This window comes from Pygocentrus nattereri, chromosome 2, assembly GCF_015220715.1.
Source record: "Pygocentrus nattereri isolate fPygNat1 chromosome 2, fPygNat1.pri, whole genome shotgun sequence".
NCBI classification, from domain to species: Eukaryota; Metazoa; Chordata; class Actinopteri; order Characiformes; family Serrasalmidae; genus Pygocentrus; species Pygocentrus nattereri.
Window position 1 is genome coordinate 51,904,167 of NC_051212.1, and position 24,654 is coordinate 51,928,820.

The window sequence follows — 24,654 nt, forward strand, 5'->3', positions numbered from 1 at the left end:
TCTTCTGACAGTGTGAAGGCCAGTGTCTCTCACCTACAAACTAAACTCAGTCAAGGAGCTGATCCTAATTTCAAACCGTCTGGCAGGTCTGATGCTCCTCTCGTCTCCCTCTCACTTAAGTGCTGCATCAAATGTTGTTCTTGGGTGGCTTCTGGTAAGGAACACGACACACTGCAGTGGTGCATCTCATGGGGACTGCAGTGTTATTCAATAGTGCTGCAGCACTATCCTACACACTAACGCTCCTCAATTACGAATCAGGCAACCTATAAAGGTCTCTTGGCTGAAACACTCAGCTTTAAAGCAAAGGCATAGCCAGAACTTGTACAGTGGGGCAGGTAGGTCAATCAAAGTGATTTGTGGTTGTAAATTTGTTAGAGAAAAAGAAGAGGACAGTGATTGACAGTACAAAAAGCTGCAGGCCAGTCACGTTGTTCCACACCAACCTCGACAACCTTCTTCTTGAACCTCATTTTGTTTACAGGGGTATTGTGAGGCTGAACAAGGGTCCTAACCCAAACTACTGCCACGAAATTAGGAGCATGTAATTTTGTCGAATTTCACAGTATGTACGTAGTGGCCTTAGCCCAAACCATAAAAAAACAGCTCCAGACTGATTATTCCACCTCCACCAAACTAGCAGTTGACGCTTTGCACATGCAAAAGTGTTGCCACAACTTTGACAACAAGGTGGTCTGAACATACCCAGTAATTTATTGTAGAACACTTGTTAACAAAAAAATGATGCCAACATCATTATGAAAAGAATTTTGTGACATTAAAGAAATAAAGAAATGAATTCAATAAAGAAACGACAGTAGACAATGTTCACTTTTCTATGTTATGGAATGTCCTGTCGCATTTGTTTGGTTTTCTGATAATCTAACAATTTTTAAATTAAAACTGTAAATCCATTATAGTCTTCGAAACATAACAGCTAACAATGTTTCCATAAAGTTGTTCAGTCCAGTGACTTTAACTACTGCAACATGCTAATAACATTAGCCAGTGAAGTGTAAGTTAGATAGCTATGTTAGCTGCTTCCATTCTGTTTGCAATGTTTCGATTCCCTGGTCAAAAACTGCAGTGAAAGCATCACTAGATCTTTTAAACATGTAGTGGAGTGCCACTCTTGATGACGCCAAATCTTGACCAGCTTCCAGTACCAGTTAGCTTTAGCGTTAGCTAATTAGCTCATCTGAAGTGGCAACCTCAATTACTCACCTAGAAAAAAACTACTGGTTTTCATCCAACTCCCGTCTACCTCAGTATCAAAATTAGAATACACATCCCTACTTATTACACCATTTGATAAACTGCTCTCTCTTAAATGAAGTTTGCACAATGTGAAACACTTCACTATACTATATATGCATATGTATATATATATATATATATATACACTATAACTATATTTCCTTTGATCACAATTAAATAAGCCAAAAATAGACAGGCATTTGCTTGGACTCCTATCTACGGTGCATTTGGGCTCTCTCCTGGAAAAACATGTCGGTGCAGTTGGTCAGGAAGTGACCTTGCCTCCAGCCCCTGTCTGTTTTGCGAGTGGCATCTCTAGCCTTTTCCTCTCCAACTCAATCTGTGAGGTGCAGGGACTCGGCTCAACTTCATGTGGCAGGCTCATTGTCTCCACAGCAGGAGTGGGAAGAGAGAGCGAGAGGGAGGAGGAGAGGCAGAAAGACAACGACACTCCCTGTCGAGAAGACTGCCGCAATGCAAATTCAGGGCTCATGTGGCTGGAGAGACTAGTCCCGCCCACTCCCGCAAGATTTCAACCTGCTCCCGCAGAAAGTCGGAGTAATCTGTCCCACCCACAATGAAATGTTTTTGCCTGCTCCTGCCCATATGGTTTGGTCAAGGCGAACTGACATTTAATATCAGACACAGTCTATTCCCAAACAGGGAATATTGATTTTTGGTATTTTGCTGGGCTTGGCAGCTGTGGCCCTGCCTGTACCTGTAAGCTACAAAGATTTGCATGTTGTTCAAGTGATCATCTGCTTCGCAGCTCTTTAGAATGACATCATTTATTCTGTTTTACTGTTGTCATTTTATATGATTTAGTGATTGAATAGCCTAAATAAAGTAAAACATTCATTACGCGTCCCGCTCCCACCTGCAGTGGGCTGGTTCCCACCCTCTCCCGTTCACAACACTGAATATTAGTCCTGAACATGTTCAACGTGTTCATCGCTAATCAACACACATCAAGCTTAAAACACATTTGACAAATTAACAGGGGAGAGGGAGGAGCTCTGAAGATCATACCTCACTGAATGACAAAGTTACAGTGATAAAATCATAAAAGCTAATGGCATCTGGATTAGAGTAATGGGTAAGTGCTAGCGAGAATAACACCAGTGACAGCAGCATAATTCACCATAGGGGAATGTGTTTTTAATGGACAGACTGGTTCCACCTCAACAAATGGGCCCACCGTCAGCTTACCTGTTCAACCTGTATGCAGAACATATAATGAGAGAAGCAGGACTGGAGGAAGATGATGGAAGGTTCAGGATTTATTCATCATTGACGATCTCATTATCGCCCTATTGCCTAGTCTAAGATTTGAGTATTAACATTATCGGCCATTTGCTCAGGTATGTCAGATTCAGGTGGTAGATCTCTAAGACCAAGACTGGACTCCCTGATCTACAGCATTTGCTATAACAGCCGTGATGTTATTTCTGGTAACACTATCACTTAATTATTTCCCAGTCAGATGAATATTTTTGAGCCCTGATTTCTCAAAAGAGCTTTTTTTTTATATTTTTATATTTCTGAGGCTCTATTTAAGAGGCTCTCTAACTCTCTCTACACTCTAAATTCTCTGTAAGTGCCCTCACTACAGTAGGTTGCACAGCTCTGCAGATGGCTAACAGGCTACTCCAATAATAAAGCATGCTCCAAGTTTTGGTCTTTACTGAAGGATTCACTGTAAAATCTACAAATTTGAGAAAATGTTACCTGAATGCCGCTTATGAGTCTAAAGTGTTCTATATCCTTGAATAAATACCATAAGATGTGAATATCTCTCTTGTCGGAAGAAAACTTTGCATTTTCTAATTTTGTTGTTTTTCAGTTTTTGACATAATTTGAATACGTCTCTTGCCCTTTACATTGTGTGTAAATCATGATGAATGGACCAAAAGAAACAGCCCAAAATGACCTGGAGAAAATGTCTGGTTCCATTGACTTCCATTAAAAGTAATGTTGTTTTTTTCTTCTCCTGTAAAGTCACCATTTTGGAGATACAAGGTTTTCTTACTACAACAGCGACAAACCACTGCTAGTTTGGTGCTAACATAAAATAAGCAAACCCTTAGGGGTGCTAGCATTATGGTGGCACATATTCATAATTTTCTGACTAACATTCCTGATTGAGTGTAAACAAAATGAAAAAAAAGAGACTCGTTAATATCATCAGTTACATCATGAGGTCAATTTACTGAGCACTGATTGGTGAAACCAGCAGCTGCTTTTTAACTACATATAATACTGGGCTTCCTCGAGGAGAGGCTTGGAAAGGGGTAAACAAAAGCACTAATATCCAGAAAATCACTATTTATTGTGTGTGTATATATAAATAAAATACTCTATTAATTTTGTTTATTCAAATATTAACATGTTTGTCAGCAAATAAACACAAACTACACAAATAAATAGATTTTGAAAATGTGTCTTGGGTGCCTAAGACTTTCGCACAGCACTGCATATGAAGTGTTTCAGAAACCGCGGCATGAGACCATTAGTGTGGATAGCATATCTTAAAACGTTGCCTACAACATTCTAAAGCCCCACAGTCTCGTCTCAGCGGATGAGTGCGAGCAGGGCTTAACAAGAATACCTCTCTGAGGAATCCGCATCCCAGCCCAGCTTCAGAAGCCTGCGATGGGCCACAATGATAACAAGCTCTCCTTAGGGGGGAAAAAAGCAGTGCCAAGGGAGGAGAGAAAGAAAAGGGGGTGGCGATCGCATCAAAATGAGTGAGGAGCAGGGGATTGAGAGAGAGCGCACTGAGTGGGAGTCGGCATAAAATAGGGCCGAATCCTCAGCATGACAAGATTTCAGAAGGATTCTGTGGAGAGCTTTGAGTGGCAATTTCTCTTAGTGGCAATTCAGGTAGAAAGAGCAAGTGGATGAAGGCGAGGAGGAAAGGACGTCTCATTACTTCATCTTACTTTTCCCCGAAGCAAGCTCGCAGGAATATCTGAAGTATCTGAAGAAATATCTGTTCGTCTGCAGTTCTACTGCTACTTCTTCTACACCCAGTCTGATGGTCACTATACACCATGTTCCAAATGATTATGCGAGAGATATGTGAATAGGATTTCAGTATAAAGAGCATTGAGCTTTTTAGTTTTTCAGTGTTTGTTCATTTCTCAAATTGCTGTTGTTGGAGCAAAACCTCAAATCTTCAAAATAATAACATTACAGGAGAAGGAAAAAACACTGTTTGATGTAAGTCAATGGAACCAGACGTCTTGGAGTCATTTTGGGTCACTTCTGCTGTTCCATTCATCATGACACATGAAAAGGATAACAGGTACTTTTAAATTATGTCGAAAAAATGAAAAACAACAAAAATGGACATTCAAGGTTTTGTTCCAACAGCAGCGCTATCCTTTATAGACGACTGGTATTAATCTCAGACAGGTTTGTTCATTGGTTTGCCAGGTGATCTTGATTAAAGGGAAACTGACTTAAACAGATGGTTCCACATTGTTAAGCAAGTCACAGTTCTCAAGCAATATGGGAAGAAAGAAAGATCTTTCTGAAGTTGAACAGCGTGAAATATTGCATTTTCTTGCAAAAGGCTGAAAACAATTGATATTTTTTGAAAACTGAAGAGAGATCATGGAACTCTGAAAAGATGAGTGAGGAATTCAGAGCACGGGCAAACGCGGTCAGATAAAGGCTTATTCAGGAAAGTTTCAAATTAATTGTATTGAAAGAGCAGCTTTAAAAACGCCACTGTTGAGCAGCAAACAGGTATCTGAAGGTGTTGGTGCCTCTGGAGTCTCAAGAACCTCTCGATGAAGGATCCTCAATAGGGTCACCAGTGTGCACAGAGCTGTATCTCAGCCACCCCTAAGCAAAGCTCACAAAGAGAAATGTTTGCAGTGGGCTTACAAATGCATGAAGACTCATTTTCAAACAGTTGTATTTACCGATAAATGCCGTGCCACACTAGATCCACGTCCAGACGGGTGTAGTTCTAGATGGTTGGTGAATGGACACCCTTTTCCAACAGGACTGCGACATCAGCAAGGAGATGGCGTAGTGATGATTTGGGCCAGAATATTGGGAAATGAGAAGGTGGGTCCTCTTAGGGTCCCTGAGGGTGTTGCAATGTAAGATATGTAGAGATCCTAACCAACTAGTTTCTGCCATGGTATAGAAAGAAGAATCATGCCTTCCCTGAAATAAGATCATCTTCATGCAGGACAATGCATCATCCCATACTGCAAAACACACCATGGACTGCTTGGCTGCTATGGGCATAAAGGGAGGAAAGAAAATCATGGTGCGGCCGCCATTATCCCCTGACCTCAATCCCATCCTTAAAAGGAAGATCTATGAGGGTGGGTGTCAGCATGCCTCGAAACAGCAGCTCTGGGAGGCAACACTGGCATCTTTAAATGAAGCACAGGCAGAAACTACACATGGACTTGTACGTTCAATGCATGAGACAGTTGTTAAAGTCATCTCAAAGAAGGGCTGAGTGAAAATAAATGCAACAAACTTAAATTTTTCTGCAAATGTGCCATAACTTTTGCTTTATTTTCCTCCGAGTAGGTTAAATTCAGCATGTAAACAGTAATTGAGTATTTAAATGAGGCAGAGGTGTGGTCTCTGTAGAGGATATGTTCTTATTTTCACTTAGAAAATCAAACATCTTTTGAACAGGGGCACCAAAACTTTTGCATATAACTGTATATGGAAACTAAGCTGCAGAAACACAAACAAAAATGATGCCAATGCATTTATTTATTCCCGGCTCTTCAGACTGCAGCAGTTAAGCTGAAGTCGTAAAGAGTATTTCAGTCTGAACTGCTTTTTGCATGAGGGACAATACAAGGCAGCCAATCAGAACATTTACAATAAGCTCATTTACATATATCCATCTTGATGGCACGGCCTGTTGAATTTGCCAGCGTTTGACTTTCACTTGACATGGGGTGCAACCTTTGGCATACAACTGTGTAGACCAGTGGTCTCTAACCCTGGTCCCGAGCTACCGTCCTGCACAGTTTACTTCTAACCTGTATCCAATAAGCTGCCCCACCCCTTTCGTAACTCGTGATCCAGCCAATCAGGGACTTGGGAAGAGGTTGATCAGCTGGTGCAGATGTGGCAAACTGTGGTTGGCACTAGGCTCTGCAGGAAGGCAGCTCTCCAGGACCTGGGGTGGAGACCACTGGTGTGGACTGTAAGGACTGCGAAGTGAAGGATTTACTTCATAATAAATAAATAAATAAATAAATAAATAAATAAATAAATAAATAAAGTGTTTACACACTAGATCAATATCTTATTCAAAAGTGTGGAAAATTCAGTTTTCCATGACATGGGCTCTTTAAAATGTGTGGATCAGCTCTGATCCCAGAAAACAGAGAGACACTATGCAATGCATTGGTGTGAAGGAGAACACAGGCACACAACCCTGAAGGCAAATGGCTTTAACTCCAACGATCAGTCACACTCACACAGCCACTGCATCCATTACAGGCACTGCGCACACACACACACACACACACACACACACACTGTGCCAGTCATTTACTTCACAACTCTTTATCTGATAATGATAATGACCCTGGCTCCTGCGATGCTGTATGCTGCACAGCGGATCTCGCAGTGATAATGGCCTGATGGTCCACAGCACTTTCCTTTGTGGACTTATTGATAGCTCTCTTGCATTGATTTCTCACTTTTTTCTATGAGACACACCTCTGACATTTCCTTCCATCCACCCACTCTGGCCTGCCAACAAACAGCCCGACCACTCATGTGGTCTGAGAATAACGGACAATGATGGCAGTCTGGAGCAACAGCTTTTTAAGTAACAAGTGCATGAATAATATACAGCGGATTTGATTATGAATGAGCGCTATACATTAATAATCAACACATTAAATTTACATCATTCAGATACACAGCCTGATGGCACTTCATCCGTTTCTAGGTCAAACTGGGCCACAGCTGAAAAATGATGGACTCAAATGATAAAGAAATGACATATGCCATAAAACGCATATAGATTCACACTGGCAGCATGAAAAAGACAGAGACCTTCATTTATTTCATTTCCAGCCAAAATGTCCATTAAATACTAGCTATTCATTTTTTAGGAGATATTCCTAAAAAGTTAGTTTCTAAAACTGGAATTTATAAAATGATTTAAAGCTACAGAGAAAATGAGGCTCCTAACAACCACCTGGAAGAGCTGGTAGACCTCAAAGTTGCCCCGTCAGATAAACAGCACTTAAAGCTTTCATCTCTGAGAGAGAGAGAGGAGAAGATCAAGCTGCTTCAGATCTGAAAACATCCACAGGCGTTTCTGCTCATCCTTCCACTGTGAGAAGACCACTCAGCACTATGAGTCTGAAAGGATGTGTAGCTGATCAACCTCACTGAGAAAAGGAGATGGAAACATCAAACAATGACCACCCCAGGGTCCAGACCTTATCATCACTGGAGGCTATCCCAGTGGTCACTGGGCGGATTCATGGAAGTCGAAAGTGAAAAACAAAACTCATAATTATGGACTGAGGTTTAGGTCTACAACAATGACCCAAAAGATTATGAATGCCTGCCTAATATGCTGTTGATTCTCAGCATGCCATCAAAACACGTCTGTCTCGCTGAGGCATGGACTCTACAAGACCTCTGAAGGTGCTCTGTGGTATCTGGGCCCAAGACCTTAACAGCAGATTTTGTAAGTGCTGTAAGTTCTGAGGTGGAGCTACTGTGGATCGGGCTTCCTGTTCAAGCATATCCCACAGACGCTCGATCAGATTGAGATTTGCAGAATTTGGAGGCCAAGGCAACACCTTGAACACCTTCAACATTCTCCTCAAACCAAACACACTATGTGGTGTACCTGGTCCGCAACGATATGTAGGTAGGCGGCTTGTGTCAAATCCATGTTCACATAAATTTCTGGACTGAGGGTTCCCAAGCAGAACATTGTCTAGAGCATCCAAGGTCCAGTTTAGATGCTTACAGGGCCATTGTAGGCTATTTTAATGGTGGACAGGGGTTAGTGTGGGCACTCTGAGCAGTCTGCGACTACACAGCTGCATATACAGAAGGGTGTGATGCACTGTGTATTGTGACATTCCTCTCATAACCATCATTTATGTGACTTGGGCCACAGTAGCCCTCCTGTTGTCTTGGATTAGATGGAACATCCTTTGTTGTCCTCATGAATCAATGAGACTTGGGCATTCAACACTCTGTCAGTGGTCTGTGGGTTGTCTCTCCTCGGACCACTGTCAGTAGGTACTCACTACTGCTGACCGGAAGCTTTCCACAAGCCATAACAAGACGCTCCGACCCACTCGTCTGGCCATAACAATTTGGGCCTTGTCAAAGTCACTCTGGTCTGCATGCCTGCCCATTTCTCACATATTCAATATGTCCACTACTAGAACAGACTATTCTCATAAAGTCCAATACATCCTTGACTGCTGTTATGAGGTAATCAACGTTCTTTGCTTCATCTGTGAGTGGTCACAATGTTTTGACTCGTTGCTGCAACAATTTAGCCTTAGGGGTCCTTATGCTGTTTCAGGCAAGTGGCCACAGGTTCTCTTTTTTGCCAAGAAGTCCGGCACATCTGTTTTCAGTTTTGAAGCTTGAATGCTGAATGAACTGCCAGTTCGTGAGCTCTGCGTTATCATGGTTAAAGTTCCTCACTTAAAACATATGACAACTTTGACTGACGTAGGACATGATTAAAATTCAATTGCACTTCTGACACAAAGCGATTAATCGTTAGGCCTAGATAACACTGCAGGAGATAAGACCCCACTAGCAAGTCCTAGGGTTTTAGTCGTTTAAGTGGCATAATCAGAAGACTTGCCATTTCTGGCTCGCCTCCCTCATCTCGGAGACAGCCGTCAGCGACAACACTGATCCTGAATTACTGTCAACTCCCAGCAGGGGCTCTGAATATGCATAAGAATGGGAGATAATGCTCAGTTTGTACAATAGTGCTCATGAAGTCCCAGACAATAGACTGTCAAGGGTGTTTGAGACCAAACCATTGTTAAGACGCTTTATACTGTCTTGTAAGCGCCACCGAGAGGTGCTGACAGCACCTACCATCCTCAGGCTCATTAGGGGGCTGAAGAGTTGTGGGCGAAGCGGGTGAATGCCTGTAAGAACATCGCTTTTATTTGGGTTTTCTTTGCTCGGAGAAGGAGAAAAAAAATGCGAAGCTGTTTTGGGAGAGCCACTTGTTGAACCCAAAGGGAATGATGCTGGATAAACAGATATAAAAATGATTCTCCGCCAGCGAGAGAAGGCAGTGTGATTAAAATTGCTCTGCTTGAAATAGTCGAGGTCTCCCAATGGCCATAACTTATCACACTGCAATAGCTGTAACTCATCGCCTTCCCCTAAGTGTAAAAAAGTGATTTAGAGCAGCTCCAGAGCAATACAGCTTTGGCAGAGCTTTAATTAATAGCCTCTACATGCAATATGCCGCTAATCTCTTGGGAAATGCAATCGGCATACAAACTTATCACAGCCAAATTACATAGAAAACACAAATAATAGCTTGATCATTCCTTTTTTCTGTGCCATTGACAGCCTCATCAATCACACCTAAACAGCTGAATAATGCCGCCGGCCCTACAAACACATCAGGGGTAAAGAAAGGCATTACTGAACAGCACTCATCTGTGGCTTTTCCACCTCATGGTTTCTCATTAAGGAAACCCCCCTGCAATCTGCTCAGCTTATCTGCTCTATACGGCCACAGAAGCGGTCAAAAGTTTGGACCTAGTGATGTGTTTTCCTTTCGTTTTAGACATCAAAACTTTGAGATAACAAGTAGAGAATCAGGCAGAAACCTTTTTAGACTCTGTGTAGCCCATCTTTGCTTTGATACAACTCAACATACTCTTGATGTTCCTCCAGCATTTTTATGGGGTACTTTTCCAACTGGCTTTGAAGAAGAAACTTATTTTTTCAAATGGTGAACAAATAGGTGAAACTGGCGAACGAACATATCTTGGAGATTTCAAAAAATATGTTTGTTTGTTCGGAAACAAACTCATTGGCCTAAATGTCACTGTCACTATCTACATGTGTCTTAGAAACAACGACCAAGCATTTAGACTTTGACTGTTAACACAATGAATTTGGTATTAAAGTTAGCATCACTAACATCTAACACTTTTTCCGAGTTTGACCCTCCAATTCGTAGCAGGGCGGGCTGAAGCCCAGCTGCAGTGTGATGAGAGAATCTACCACTGTAGCCCCATCATTAAAATATAGCATCTAAATGCATTCTAAGCAAAACCTTCCGCACATTCCAACAACCAGCAGCAAAGAAACAAAAGCAACAGCAAAGTGGGGCACAAATTCCCCTCAGGCGCGTCCACTGTAATATAATATCTTTATTATATAAAGCACTTGTCAGCAGCTCACAGTGCTTTACAGACAGGTGATAAAGCTTCACAGTAATAGAAGAAACCATCAGTGTTAATTTAAGCTCATGTAAGACAATGACAAGTCAAATTAAAAAGATAAACATCAAATAGACGCAGAATTTTAATTAAAAAATTCTAAGTTATAGAGATATGTGGGCACTGAGCTTGACTGTCAAATTAAAGGTGAAATTGAGTTCCACAGTTGAGAAGCAGAATAACTGAGTCTCTCCACATCTAAGATCATGTGCTAGAACATAAACAGAGACATTCTGTGAGGTAAGCGGCTGCTTTAGGGTCATTTAAAGTGACTTAAAACTCGTAGCAGAACCTGAAAGATACAGGCGGTGAGTGTCTAAAAGGGAGTGACATCTCTGTTTTTGTTGGATTCATGCTACTACATTTCCTACAAGTTGTAGATGATGTTCTGGTTTCTTAGGTCCAATAAGAAGTTAATTATAGTGATAAAAGCTGCTGAAATAAAAGCATGAACAAGTTTCTCTCCGTCGCTCTGAGATAGAAAAGGCAGAAATTTAGCAACATTTCTCAAATGACACAATGATGGTACCTTAGTGACCGTGTTTACATGCAGCATAAAACAAAGATTACACCAAGGTCTGGTATTGTGTTTGAGTGTGGAACTAGTGTAAGAGGACTAAAGAACTGAGCTTCTCGTTTTTCTCTGAATTTTAGTGCCAAGGATCAGTATTTCAGTCTTTTCTTGATTTAGTTGCAGAAAAATTTTGTAACAAGAATCCAAGGGCAAGAGGCTACAATCAAGGAGGAGTTGAACTATATATATATATATAAGCTCCTTGGGCACCTTTGTCACCTTCCGTGTTTAAGGTGGTGACAAATTTTTTGAGGGAGCTTGTGAATAAACATCGCTTTGCTTCCAGGCAAGAATTGCTTCTGGAACTCAATGCTGCTCTTTCACAACCAATTTCTGAAAGAACACTCCACAGGGAAGTGATTTTCATTCGTAAGTCATGAAACACACCGGTGGTCCCTGTCCATCAGTTTCGTCTTTCAGCCACAATTCTGATGAGAATTTCCTGTAGACTAGGATTTTTGCCACTGCTGGTCAACCCATACAACCACATGCTTCGATGCACCTGTAAATTCAGCTACTTCTTTCACACTGTGGACTTTGGCCACCCAAAACCAATCACTCCTTTTTGCCAATCATTAACATCTGCTTTGCGACCCATTCACACATCGAACAAGACATTCACTTCACTGTACCACCTTTTCTCAATCTATGAATCCTGTCAAACATCCCACAGGTATTTACAGCCCAATCATCTTTGTGCAACACCATCTACAGGAGCCTGAGGTTACTAATTTGTTGTCTGGGCAGCTTAAGAGTGTCTGCCAAATGCCATAAATATAAAATGTTAAAATATGGTATATACTCTTATAGGCTGGAACATGCAGCCACTGTTGCTCTCACCGGATGTCAGTGATGTAAACTAGAAAGCTAGAGATCATACAGCTATGACCAAGCTGCACTGCTTTTAATAAAACTAAAAACAAAAAACTATTGGGTCAAATTTGAGCAAATGACTGATTACTTTATTTGCATCCACATTTCTGACTTATACTCAACATCTGTAACCTCAAACATTTCGATTGAAAATCTCATAATCATTCTTGATGCTTCCCTGGCAAGATTCCTCCACCCCTAAGGCTAAAATGCTTCCGGCGTGCCAGAGATTACCCACGAAACACGTGAAAAAAATCACCATTCTGCACACACCTCGCGTTTGAAATCATCTCCCGCCATGCTTTGGGCAGAAGTGGATGACTTTAGCGCACGATGGCCGAGGCGAGAGAGCGATTATTCTGACGAGTGAGTGCTTATCGAAAAAGAATGAAGTTGTGCGTCTGGAATTGCTTCCCCACGCCCCATGCCGGATGCCCCTGGGCTGCCTTTTGCTTAACAGAGGAGGGCTCCTCTGATGTTTGCGCCGTGGAGCTGGACGTGCTGGACTGGCATACAAAAGCCCGACTCTATAGGGGTGTTTCATCAGAGCACACCAGGATTTCAGGGGGTTCACTAAGAACAACTTCAAGAGTGTCAATCTACAGCATTAGCACGGGTTAAGTTGAGCTGGTGAGCTGCAGTGACTTAAATAACAGCACTGTTCATATAGATCCTTCACACAGCTCAAAGTTACTTCTGTAGTCCCTTCCAACGAAATATGTCATAGAAAAAGATCTTCTGAAAGACATTTTGGCAAAAAAAATTGTGCAATTTCTCCTTATCTCTAATGTTGTGATCGGGGCAAGGCATGCTTGGTGTCTGAAGTTTGCGTCTTTAGTTTGGTACTGGAGCTTCAAAGTTAATATGGCTAATAAGTGATGGAAGAGCAACACCACATGCCTAAGTAATATTAATATAAATAAATCTTTATTTAAATAGGGACGTCACCGACTCGTGGCCTAGTCAAACTCTGCTGTCAAAGCATGAAGTCCCCAGCTCATGGGCTGGTCATACTCCACTTTCATGGCATAAAGTCCTCAGCTAACAGCCTGGTCAATCTCCGCCGTCGTGGCGTGAAGAAGTCCCCAGCTAACAGCCTGGTCAATCTCCGCCGTCGTGGCGTTGTCATGGCCCAAGTTGTGGCCTAGTCAAACTCAGCTGTCATGCAGTACAGTCCCCAGCTCATGGCCTAGCCAAACTAACTCAGCTAACTAACAGCGTCAGGGTGCAAAGTCCTCAGCTCAGGGTGTAGTCAAGCTTCACTGTCATGGCATGAAGTTCCCTGCTTCCCCTGCTTGGGGCCTAGTCAAACTCCACTGTCACTGTGCGAAGTCGCCAACTCACAGCCCAGTCAAATCGCAGTGGAAAGCGCTCTGGCTCCCAGGCCCAGCCAACAGCGTCACAGTGCGAAGTCACAAGCTTGCAGCAAAAAGTGTCTTGGCTTGGTTAAGTTATCGAAAAAAAAAAAACTTACTTATGTAGTTTCTAACGCTGTATGACACTTATCTAGGGGTAATATTTTATCAGTATATATTTTCTGATCATATTATATGATCTTGATATTGTCAGTAGTTTGCTAAACACTGAAAAATCATTGTAGGTTTAAATATTAAATATTTTTATACATCGAGTATGCGTTCCATTTTGTCTGTCCCAACTTATTAAATCTCAGAAAAACAAAATATCATGACGCATATAGTATATTGTGAAAATGTGTATTATATCATGTAATCTTTTTGCCATACGGCCCATCCCTACTGTTCTTTTGAAAAATGGACAAAAGCACAAACTGACTAAAACATTTGTATAGAAATGATTCATTTACAGGAGTTTCAACCTAACTTTTTACGCATTCATCCACAAAAATGCAGCTTATGGATTTATTCCTTCGCCGTCTGGCTCATAAGTAGAAACAGTCAGCTCAAATAACAAAATAATAGCTCGGGGCTTTCAGGCCTGATTAGTGACCATTTGTTCATTGTAGTCTGCACTTAGAGATACAAGATACAACAGTGAATGAGATTTCCAGGGTGGAGCTGAGACACCCTGCCATTCTGCTAACTGACAAAAGGCAAAAGCAGTTGGAAATGCCTCTTTGCTGTGAAGGTGGCTGTGTTTATTTAAATATACAGACATCTAAACTTACCTTACAGGGGAATTGAAACGTACTGCACCATTAAACGGACAAGATGTAAACAAAGTCATTCAGAGTGGTTTAAAATGAAGTGTGCTACTCTAGAGAAACTTACAGGCCTACAAGGCTCACAGTGGTGGTGATAGGAACCAGACATCTGAAAAGTTTAAATGCACCTGAAAGCCACTTTCCCGAAACTTATGTTACACAATATTATTGAGATCCTTAATAAGATGCATAGGGAGGCGTTTGAGATTGAGCCTTTGTTTACGTCTTAATGACCAAATTGACTGTCCAAAAATATAGAGCCTGATATATCAGTGGACTGATAATCTGGACCGATATCAGGAATCAAAGGTTCTAATAAGGAGGCAATAATTAGCAACTTTTTTTGTAGCATCAGCTTCCCTGATCAACAAACAGGAAAACCGGTTGAAACTGGCTCCAAACCTTTAGCATGAGAAGAGCATGTTGTAGCAAACGGAAAACGTTCTTACGATGAGAACTGGCTCTGGGTAGCTCCGCCCCCAGCTCTACAATATTTATGTTATTAAGAACGAGAGTTTCTTCTTCAGCCCGCACCAACAATCAGGCCATGGTCAAAATCACAGAGATCGCATTTTTTCCCCATCTTGATGGTCGACGTGAACATACTTGAAGCTGCGAGTTGTATCTACATGATTTTATGCAATGGCTGATTAGATAATTGCATGATTGAGTGGTGGTACAGAAGTTCCTAATAAAGTGCTTGGTGAGTGATATTTCAAACTTATATTTACTGATGTATTTATTGGTTTCTGTTGAGGGTTTAGGTGCTGCTGGGCTGCTAGGCTAAATATATCTGTGTTTTATTCATATTACTATATGAATAAACATGTCAGGGCTGATGTGTGACAGAAGGATGGCAGCAAGAGTGAAAGGGAAGGTCTACAAGACAGTAGTGCTTCCTGCTATGATGGATGGTTTGGAGACTGTGGCTCTGTCTAAAAGACAGGAGGCCGAGCTGGAGGTGGCGGAGATGAAGATGCTGAGATTTTCGTTGGGAGTGACCAGGCTGGACAAGATTAGAAATGAGCAGATCAGAGGGACGGTGAAGGTGGAGCAGTTTGGAGATAAAGCCAGAGAGGCCAGGTTGAGATGGCTTGGACATGTGTTGAGGAGGAATAGCGGATATATTGGGCAAAGAATGTTGGAGATGGAGCTGCCGGGTAGAAGGAGAAGAGGTAGACCTCAGAGAAGGTTTATGGATGTAGCGAAGGTGGACATGGAGGAGGATGATCCGCTGTGGCGACCGCTAAAGGGAGCAGCCGGAAGAAGTAGAAGACTATATGAATAAACAGAAATAAAATGTTATGTTTCTCTGTAATGCTATTGTATCACCATCAACATCAGCAGATATAAGCATCGGTGCTTCCCTACAAATTATACTGACCTATATCATTGACTGTAGGAGTTTTCAGCACCCTAATATCAGTCAGACCCTACGACAAATGTAATACATTTTGGTTAAAATAATGGAATCGTTAAACCATATTCATTCATTCAGCTCACCAAAGTGTTATAATACATTGCAAGGTATATTACAATCACATTGCATATAAATATAATTACAGTATTGTACGTTTTCCATATCGTGCAGCTCTAGAGTCTAGAACATATTACATTAACAGTTGTATCAGTGTATCACCTCTACTGCAGCCAGCTATGAGTCAAAACAGAAAGAGCTTCAGGCTGAGAGCACATCTGCCATCACTAGAGACATCAGGCTGCTACCGTGTGTAGAGAGAAGCCCCTTGGGACCCCCCTCCACTGCTCACTATCTGTCCCCCTATCTCTCTCTCCCTCTCACTTGCTCGCTCTCCCCTTCCCCCAAACCTACGCTGACTCACAGATGCTCTGCACAGAGAGGATTCAAAGAAGCAGCCATCCAGCAAATGAAAAGCAGAAAGAACTGACCAGAGCCTCTCGCCGGTCACCCTTCAGGAGCAAATGTATTGATCAAACAGACGAAGATAAAAGGTCAACATTACATACAGAATGGCTAAACCGAAGAGCGGCACGATGTATCGTAAATCGGTTTCAGAATATCAGCCGGCGCGATGCTGAAGAGCCTCCAACCAAATCACTGAGTGACCTGAACATAAGGAAATTAAACAGGTCACAGTCACACAGTCACACAGATACTGAGCCACGAATGCCGAATATTTTATATTCATAATATACAACGTTTTCTCACTGGAATATTCAAACCCTTCGCTGTAAAAAAGGAGAAGTCAGCTCATCTTTAAATGATGGGGGAACTAATGATACAGCTTTTCCTGAGTTAACTCAACTTGGTCACCCAGCTCAAACTTTAGTTGAGTCAAAAGTTCATTGCTGCTGTTAGAACAAAACCTTGCATCTCCATTTTTGTCATTTTTTCCCCCTTTTGAAAACGTCTGGTTCCACTGACTAACATTAAAAGTAAGGCATGCTTTTTCCTTCTCCTGTAAAGTTCCCATTTTGGAGATACAAGGTTTTGTTCTGACTGCAGACACACACACACACACACACACACACACACACACACCTGTAAACCTTACAATGTGCAAAGTATGAGTCTAAAGTTAAAATACTGATTGCAGCAGCAGTTAAAGGGTGTAGAAAGGACCCTGGTTACCCGGCCGGGCAATCGAACCCAGGCCCTTCTTGCCATAAGCCTCACTACTCCTCATGACTGATCCATCCCCTTAATGTGTCCAAGTCACCGGTCAAACAAAAGCGCATGTCAAAGTCAGTCAGTATGATATTACTAAGCTTTTGTATTGTTTACCCCTTTAGATGAGATGTTAGTCATTTTGTTGTACAACTTCAACACCATAATTTCACAATTAATTACATATTTAGTTACATAATTATATTTACATTAAATTTATATTCTGTTTTAGCTTGTTTGTTTGTTTGGGCGTAAAAAAAAACAGTTTAAAACGTTCAATCATAATAAAATCTCTTTTAAAAGCTACGCGTTTCGTATTAAAAGTGTAGAACCTGCACTTTGAATAGAATTTCTCCACTCGTTTGTGAGCTGCGGGTGAAGAACTGGAGATGATCCGTGTTTTTGTGGTTACAAAGTGCCGGCTGCGCATCGACGCTGCACAGAGAGACCGAAATAAGCAGGTCAAAGCCTCCTTTAAAACAAATACCTAAGAAACACTGCAGCAAAGCGAAAACACGCAAAAACGGAATTTCTCACATAACATTACGTTTGATGGCAGAATCTGCATTCAGCTTTCAAGGCTTTCGTATGAAGCCCTGCTCCTCAAATCCTCTCAAGGCAAACACGGAGCGAAAAAAAGAAAAACATGCATCTAGAAAAACCTTTTAAGCTGACACATAAGAGAGCGTTCGCCTCGACAACCGCATGAATTAAATTTCCTACAAGGACCGAGCAAAAGAGCACTTAGACATACATTTGACATAAATGCCAGCATGCATGACTTCATAATCCACCGAAATAATCCCTTCACCCACAAACAATGCATGACCTCCACGCAGTCCATCCAGCAGATTACGTCGCCTGCCTGTTTAAGGGTCTTTATGTCTCAGAGAAGATGGAACTCACTTATGTTTATTGTTGCGGTGCAGAACAGGATCATCTCGTGACTCACAGCGTTCTTTGTGCTGTGACGCGTTTAAGAAACCCTCTTGTAAAGATGCAGAATCAAAACCCAAATACTACTATAGTACATACTGCCCTAGTATACACACACACACACACACACACACACACACACACACACACACACACTTCACAGCTGAATACTGTACAGTGCACAATAGACGACAAAAACATGTGCCGACTAGACTGCCGTGACTGAGCCAATCAGAACCATCTCAAGAAGAACTGGACCCGTCCCATTTTCTTCAGCTCTCCCATCATTTCTTGGCAACGGCCTCTAGCCTCTCTTCAGCTCTTTTTCAGAGATTTGTAGCGGGTAACATGTCGCTGTTGTGGGAAGAAAACCTTGTATCTCCAAAACGGTCACTTTACAGGAGAAGGAAAAAACATGCTTTGCTTTTAATGTAAGTCAATGGAACCAGAATTTTTTATAAAGTCATTTTGGCTGTTTCTTTTAGTCCATTCATCATGAAGTTTACACACAATGTAAAAGGCAACAGGTATTTTCAAACTATGTGAAAAACTGAAAAACGTGAAAAAAAACACTGCTTCGTCTGATCCACTCGTACCAGCGTAACACACACCACCACGCCAGTGTTACTGCAGTGCTGAGAATGATCCACCACCCAAACAGTACCTGCTCTGTGAGGGTCCATGGGGGTCCTGACCACTGAAGAACAGGGTAACAGAGTATCAGAGAAACAGATGGACTACAGTCTGTAACTGTAGAACTACAGAGTGCAGCTATACAGTAAGTGGAGCTGATAAAGTGGACAGTGAGGGTAGAAATAAGGAGGTGGTCATGATGTTACGCCTGACCGGTATGTGGAAGGTTAATATGGCTGCTGTTGGAAGAAAACCTTGCATGACTTCCAAAATGGTGACTTTACAGGAGAAGGAAAAAACATGCTTTAGTTTTGATGAAAGTCAATGGAACCAGACGTCTTTCCAAATAATTAAGGGACACTTTTTTTGGACCGTTCATCATTAAGTTTACAGACAATGTAAAAGGCAACAGGTACTTTCAAAATATGTTCAAAACTGGAAAACTGAGATCTGTTCAAACAGTGATATATGTTAATATAGTTGCTATTCATATATTGCCATAGATCAGATTTCCAAAGGAGTCTTCCATTACTCGTTAGCTACAACAGCCTTGTAGCTCCAGTGCAACACTAAAGATGCAAACTTCAGACTCTAAACGTCTGTGAGATGAATAACAACCGAAGCCTGCGGCTCGGTCTTCTTTTCTACTGAGATCACATCAAGACAGACAGTGGATTTGTCTCGGGGTCGAGGTAATTCATCATGGCTAAAGTCGATTTGGCCAGCAGAAAGACCTCTACTGAGGCTGGGTGTGAGGAAGCTCCATTGATAACCAATCCCAGATAACTCCCAATCGAAACGCAGTGCCGTTTGGGTTTTGAGCGCCTTATCAAAGCCACTTCTCATCACGACTGCGTATTTTCCGTCAAGGCTCAGCAAAGAAAGCAGTCACGAGAGCTGTCGAGGAGGATGCCTTCCGGATTCATCAATAGGAGATGGAAGAGAGGAGCGGAGGGTTTTGATTTGATACAGCTAATGGCAGGTGGTTATTGAGTGGGCAGCCTGCATGTGCCGAGGTAAATAGTGATTAATGAGAAACAGAAGATGTTTTAGGGTTGTCGGGTCGGGTTTCCGTTGAATACCAGTGTTTGAGCAGAGAAAAACTCTGCAAGACCAGCAAATTAAAACATAGAGGACGGTAAATTTTCATTCACCCAAAGTACATTAAAAATTCAAGTGCATTAAACACATTTACATCATTCCTTCTATCAAAAATGTCTTTTTAATGAATATAACACTATAAATGCAGCCATATAGCCAATTTTGACACTAATAAAGCCCATTTCTACACTAATAAAGCCCATTTCTACACTAATAAAGCTTACTCTGATTGGGTGCTGTGCCTACACAGCTGCAATGCATGTAACTAGCCATGAAGACACAGCCAGGCCATAATCCAATGACAATATAACAAAGGGTACACAAGGTAAAGACTAGCCCCAGAGCAGTAAGCTTCATCACTCCATGTGTCCAAGAACCACCTACTTTCACAGGAAAGGGTCATCAGACATGCAGAACAGTCAATTCCAAACCACTGCTATGTGCGACGTAATAAGGCCAAAAACACACCCCTTTTAAAAATGTGGTGAAATATCTGATGGACAATATTACATTCATCTCAGATCCAGTTGATCTGGCAAGATGTGTTTGGTGGCTGAATTTTGCTACTTTAGCTTAGTGCTATATGCTGAAACCCAGCAAAAGCAAAAAGGCAATGAGATATAAGGAGCAACGGTACATGCAGTTGCTGTTCATGAGGCGCCCAGACTGAGGTTCAAACCGTCGCTGTTATGGTTGACGGTCCGCGGCACTACCGCTGCGCCACTGGAGCGCGCAAGCGGCAACGGTCAACGCACCTCAAGGAAGGCGGAAAAAATGTGGGAACGAACAACAAAGGAAACGCCACGACCAGCGTGTTCAAACAAAGGCTGAGCAGAAAGGTGAAACAATCAAATGAAAACAGAGACACTGCCACCGTAATTATGACGGTCAGGCAGTTTCCTTCACTTGTTTGCTCTTTCAGCAAACGCCTTTGGTACGGCTTGGATTTTTGCTTTTTTGTGAGTAATTTGGGGCAATTACTCTCTTTTGTTTTTTTTCCAGGCCTCTATTTTTACTTTTCGGAGGCAATTTCTTTTCTCAGCTGTCTTTTGGTTTCGTTTCGTTTCGTTTCTTTTCTTTTCTTTTCTTTTCTTTTCTTAGACTAGGTACCGTACCGGTCGCCCCTCTACAAAGGTGTGACAAACATTGGCGTTTGCCAACACCTTATATAAGGAAGCTTCCAGGTGCGTCGAGTTAGACTAATTGATCGACAGCACCTTTCCACCGTCGCCCTCTGCTGGCAGCAGGTGGTGCACGCTGAGTGCCTTGCTGCTGATGCCCTCTGCTGGCAGCAGGTGGTGCAGGCTGAGTGCCTTGCTGCTGACGCCCTCTGCTGGCAGCAGGTGGTGCAGGCTAGGTGCCTTGCTGCTGACGCCCTCTGCTGGCAGCAGGTGGTGCAGGCTGAGTGCCTTGCTGCTGACGCCCTCTGCTGGCAGCAGGTGGTGCAGGCTAGGTGCCTTGCTGCTGACGCCCTCTGCTGGCAGCAGGTGGTGCGGGCTGAGTGCCTTGCTGCTGACGCCCTCTGCTGGCAGCAGGTGGTGCGGGCTGAACCCTTACAATAGTGTATCATTTTGACATTACAACCAAATCAAATATAGCTAGTGAGCAAAATGCCTAATCAGCCAATTTGGCCACTTTAGTCAGTACTTTATTTCAATCGATGAGCAACAGAAGACAATCAAATTATTATTTATACAACAATTAATCACCATTTCAGGATCGCGATAGCCTCAAAAATAACATTAGCAACGTTCCTGGTTTTCTTCGGCAGTCAGAGCCTTTCAGACGGAAATTTCCCCACTGTTCACTGGCACGAAAAAATATTTGTGGGAGACTCTTTCCCACTTTCCCCTTCAGCTCACAAGCTCAGGTCCAATAACGAATTACAGCTCTTAGGCCAGAAAGGCCGTTTCCCATTTAACGCTGAATAAAAGTTAAGCAGAAACCTTTTTCATTCTCAGCTCACATTACCGACGCCATAAGCTGGCCTGGTTCTACGCCTAAAGTATAAACGAACGCTAGCAGCAGCAAAACAAGACATTTAAAACATCACACAAACAGCAGGAAAATGTCAGCCCTGTTATGAAATGCCAGCGATGAATTTTTAGCCACACAATTCCTTCCTCGTTATTCATGCGTTTAATTCCTTAATGCACTGCCACAGAAATGTGAATCATGAATACCAACACATTCATCACTAAAATGCACCTCCATGTTCATCACCACTGCGCATAAATTTAGTCCAATTGCAGTCAAAAAAAGTGGAATATTTAAAACGCAAAACGGGCCAGACGGCCAGACGTCTGTCCTCTTTCACTGCCGGTTAAGTACCGGCCGCTCGCACTGCTGAGGATCGTCTAATAAAACCAAAACCAACTGTGTTTTGGAAACATGGTTTCCTTGGTGCTTGCAGTGCTTCTCGTTTCTCACTGTTCACTGCTGTCCTTGCTCTTCAACACCCGTTTTAACATCATGAAGTGCTTGGTAATGAGCTGATGAGCTGGAAAAAACTCTTTTTATTGAAAAATCTGAGACTGGCTATAGCTCACAGATAACTTTAACCTCTTCCACTCCTCGAGACCACCGGTGGCTCCAAACCGCACTTGGTCATGTTCTTCAAAACGTTCATATTCCATAAGCTCCATTCAGAAGCTGGGAGTCGTGTGAGGCTGTAGCTCTTCTCTCCAGTCTAATAGACGGTGATGTCATTTTAAACCCTTATAATAAAAGAAGCTGAACTTTGTTTTTCTACTGAAAGTCGACCCGTTTTTTCCCCAAATCTGGGCTCTAAACTATAAACAGACGGCGTCTCTTCAGTGATCGGCTCTGGAAACATCACTTTTAGAAAATAACACAAAGAGCGTCGGAGATTTTTGGCTTTTAGCAGTGAATTGTAAGCATTTAGTGATATGTGCAGATCATAAAACACACGTTCTGTTCATTTGAGGGAGATTTTGCAAATAAACAAAATAAAAAGTTAAAACATTTTTTCGTGCAGTTACTGAATAATTTGCCTTATGATTTCTTCACGAAAATTCAGTTGGACAAACCAAAATATCCCCTGGAGGATACATTTATGGCATTTGGCTGACGGTCTTATCCAGAGCGACTTACAATTTCATCATTTTACACAAGTAGGCCAAGGCTGTGTTAGGAGTCTTGCCCAAGGACTCTTATTGGTATAGTGTAGGGTGTTTACCCAGGTGGGGGATTGAACCCCAGTCTACAGTGTAGAAGGCAGAGGAGTTACCCACTACACTAACCAACCACAACCGGTGGATAAGAAGTTAAATGAGTTTTCAACCATCGTTTCAAAGTTTCTCCGTATTTAAACAGGTAAAAAGTTCACAAAGTCATTCAGAGTGGTCTGACGTGAAAAGCTCCTATGTAGAGTCAAAGTTGTTGACTGTGGTGGTGACAGGAACCAGACGTCTGAAGTGTTTAACACCTTAAAAGCAGAAGTTATTACATGGATTTGAATGAATTTGCTGCGTGATTCTCTAAGACGGAGACACATTTCAGCCTAAAGCATTTGATTTAAACATGCTTGGAGAGAGTGCCGTGAGGGGAAATATTGTTGTGTCAGCTTTTCCGCTATTTTACCTTCATCAGCATTACATATAAACACTGAGGAGACACGTGTGGCTTCACTGGTGGTTTAGGATAGTGAATAAAGCGGCTGTGTCTGTGTTGTCGTCATGGTGATGTCTGGTTCCTATCACCACCACTGTAAAGACGTCTGTCTGTCTTTAATAAAGTCTCAGGTAGGTCACCAGTTGCACTGGACTGAACCCAAGTCACTATACGAGCTACGCTTATAATAGCAGACCAGGTGAAACTGCACAGATACCAGATCAGCACTTTTACTCTGAGACGCTTTGTGAGGACAGGAGCTGGACTACACAGGACCCAGGACTGGCTTAATCCCTGTACGAGAGACTGGCCCATAATATAATAGCAATCCATGCTGATACGTTCCGCTTGATATATTTCTCTTGGTTCGTTTTTTTGGGTTTGAGTTCATCAGTTTGGTTTTTTTTAAATATTGCTCAGCGCCTAAACAAATAAAGCAGAATTTTACGGGATTTTTCGACAAATTATTACTTTGTAAGCTTGCTTATTATTTTACCAGTCTCATCAAGTTTTACTCAGCACTTTGGGTCAGTTTCAAACAGAATTTTGATGGATATGCGTCAGTTTTGGACTCAAAACATGCAATGTGGGTCGGGTTGGGTCAGTTTCAAACAGAATTTTGATGGATATGCGTCAGTTTTGGACTCAAAACATGCAATGTGGGTCGGGTTGGGTCAGTTTCAAATAGAATTTTTGTGTGATTTTATCGTATCAAGTTTTACTCAGCACTTTGGGTGATGATGAGCCAGTTCGGGTCAGTTTTGGGCAGAATTTTGCTGGACTCAGGTAGGGCTGATAACTTTTGTTAAGGTCAACAATAAAAAATCCTCTACAAATATTTCCGCTGTCGATTTTCTGTTTGACGTGAATCCAACCTAGAGACAGTTAATGACTTGACCTGAAGAGGACAGCCGTGCACTCACAGCTGCAAACAGCTTATTATCGCACATCTTTTCATTACAATAAAATTAGTGCACTAGCGTACTGAAATGATACGGTTTAAATAAAGCGCCATGTTTTTTTCTGTGACGGTCGTTTGGCTGTTCACACGAATAGAGGCCACATTTAGTCTATAGACTCGGGTCAGTTTTGGACTCAAAATTGACGATGTGGGTCGGGCTGGGTCAGTTTTAAACAGAATTTTGTTGGACACGGGCCAGTTTCGGACTCTTGACGAGCTGGGTCGGGATGTCAGATGTGGGTCAGGTTCGGACTGTAATGTTACTTCGGGTCGGGTCTGGCTCTGACTGAAGGTTCTCAGGCTGTATCTGTGCTCGGACCAACACTCCAGTCCAGATCAAGCCTCTAAAAGAACCGCTGGAAAAGCCCCCCGAGAAGCATTCCGAACTAATGA

At 42.2% G+C, this 24,654-nt stretch overlaps 1 protein-coding gene across 1 annotated transcript in view; it reads right to left on the bottom strand.

Annotated features, from left to right (window-relative positions):
* st6galnac5a (ST6 (alpha-N-acetyl-neuraminyl-2,3-beta-galactosyl-1,3)-N-acetylgalactosaminide alpha-2,6-sialyltransferase 5a) overlaps positions 1-24,654 on the bottom strand; it is a 51,464-nt gene that overhangs the window by 25,551 nt on the left and 1,259 nt on the right. The gene's annotated exons all lie outside the window — the stretch shown is intronic.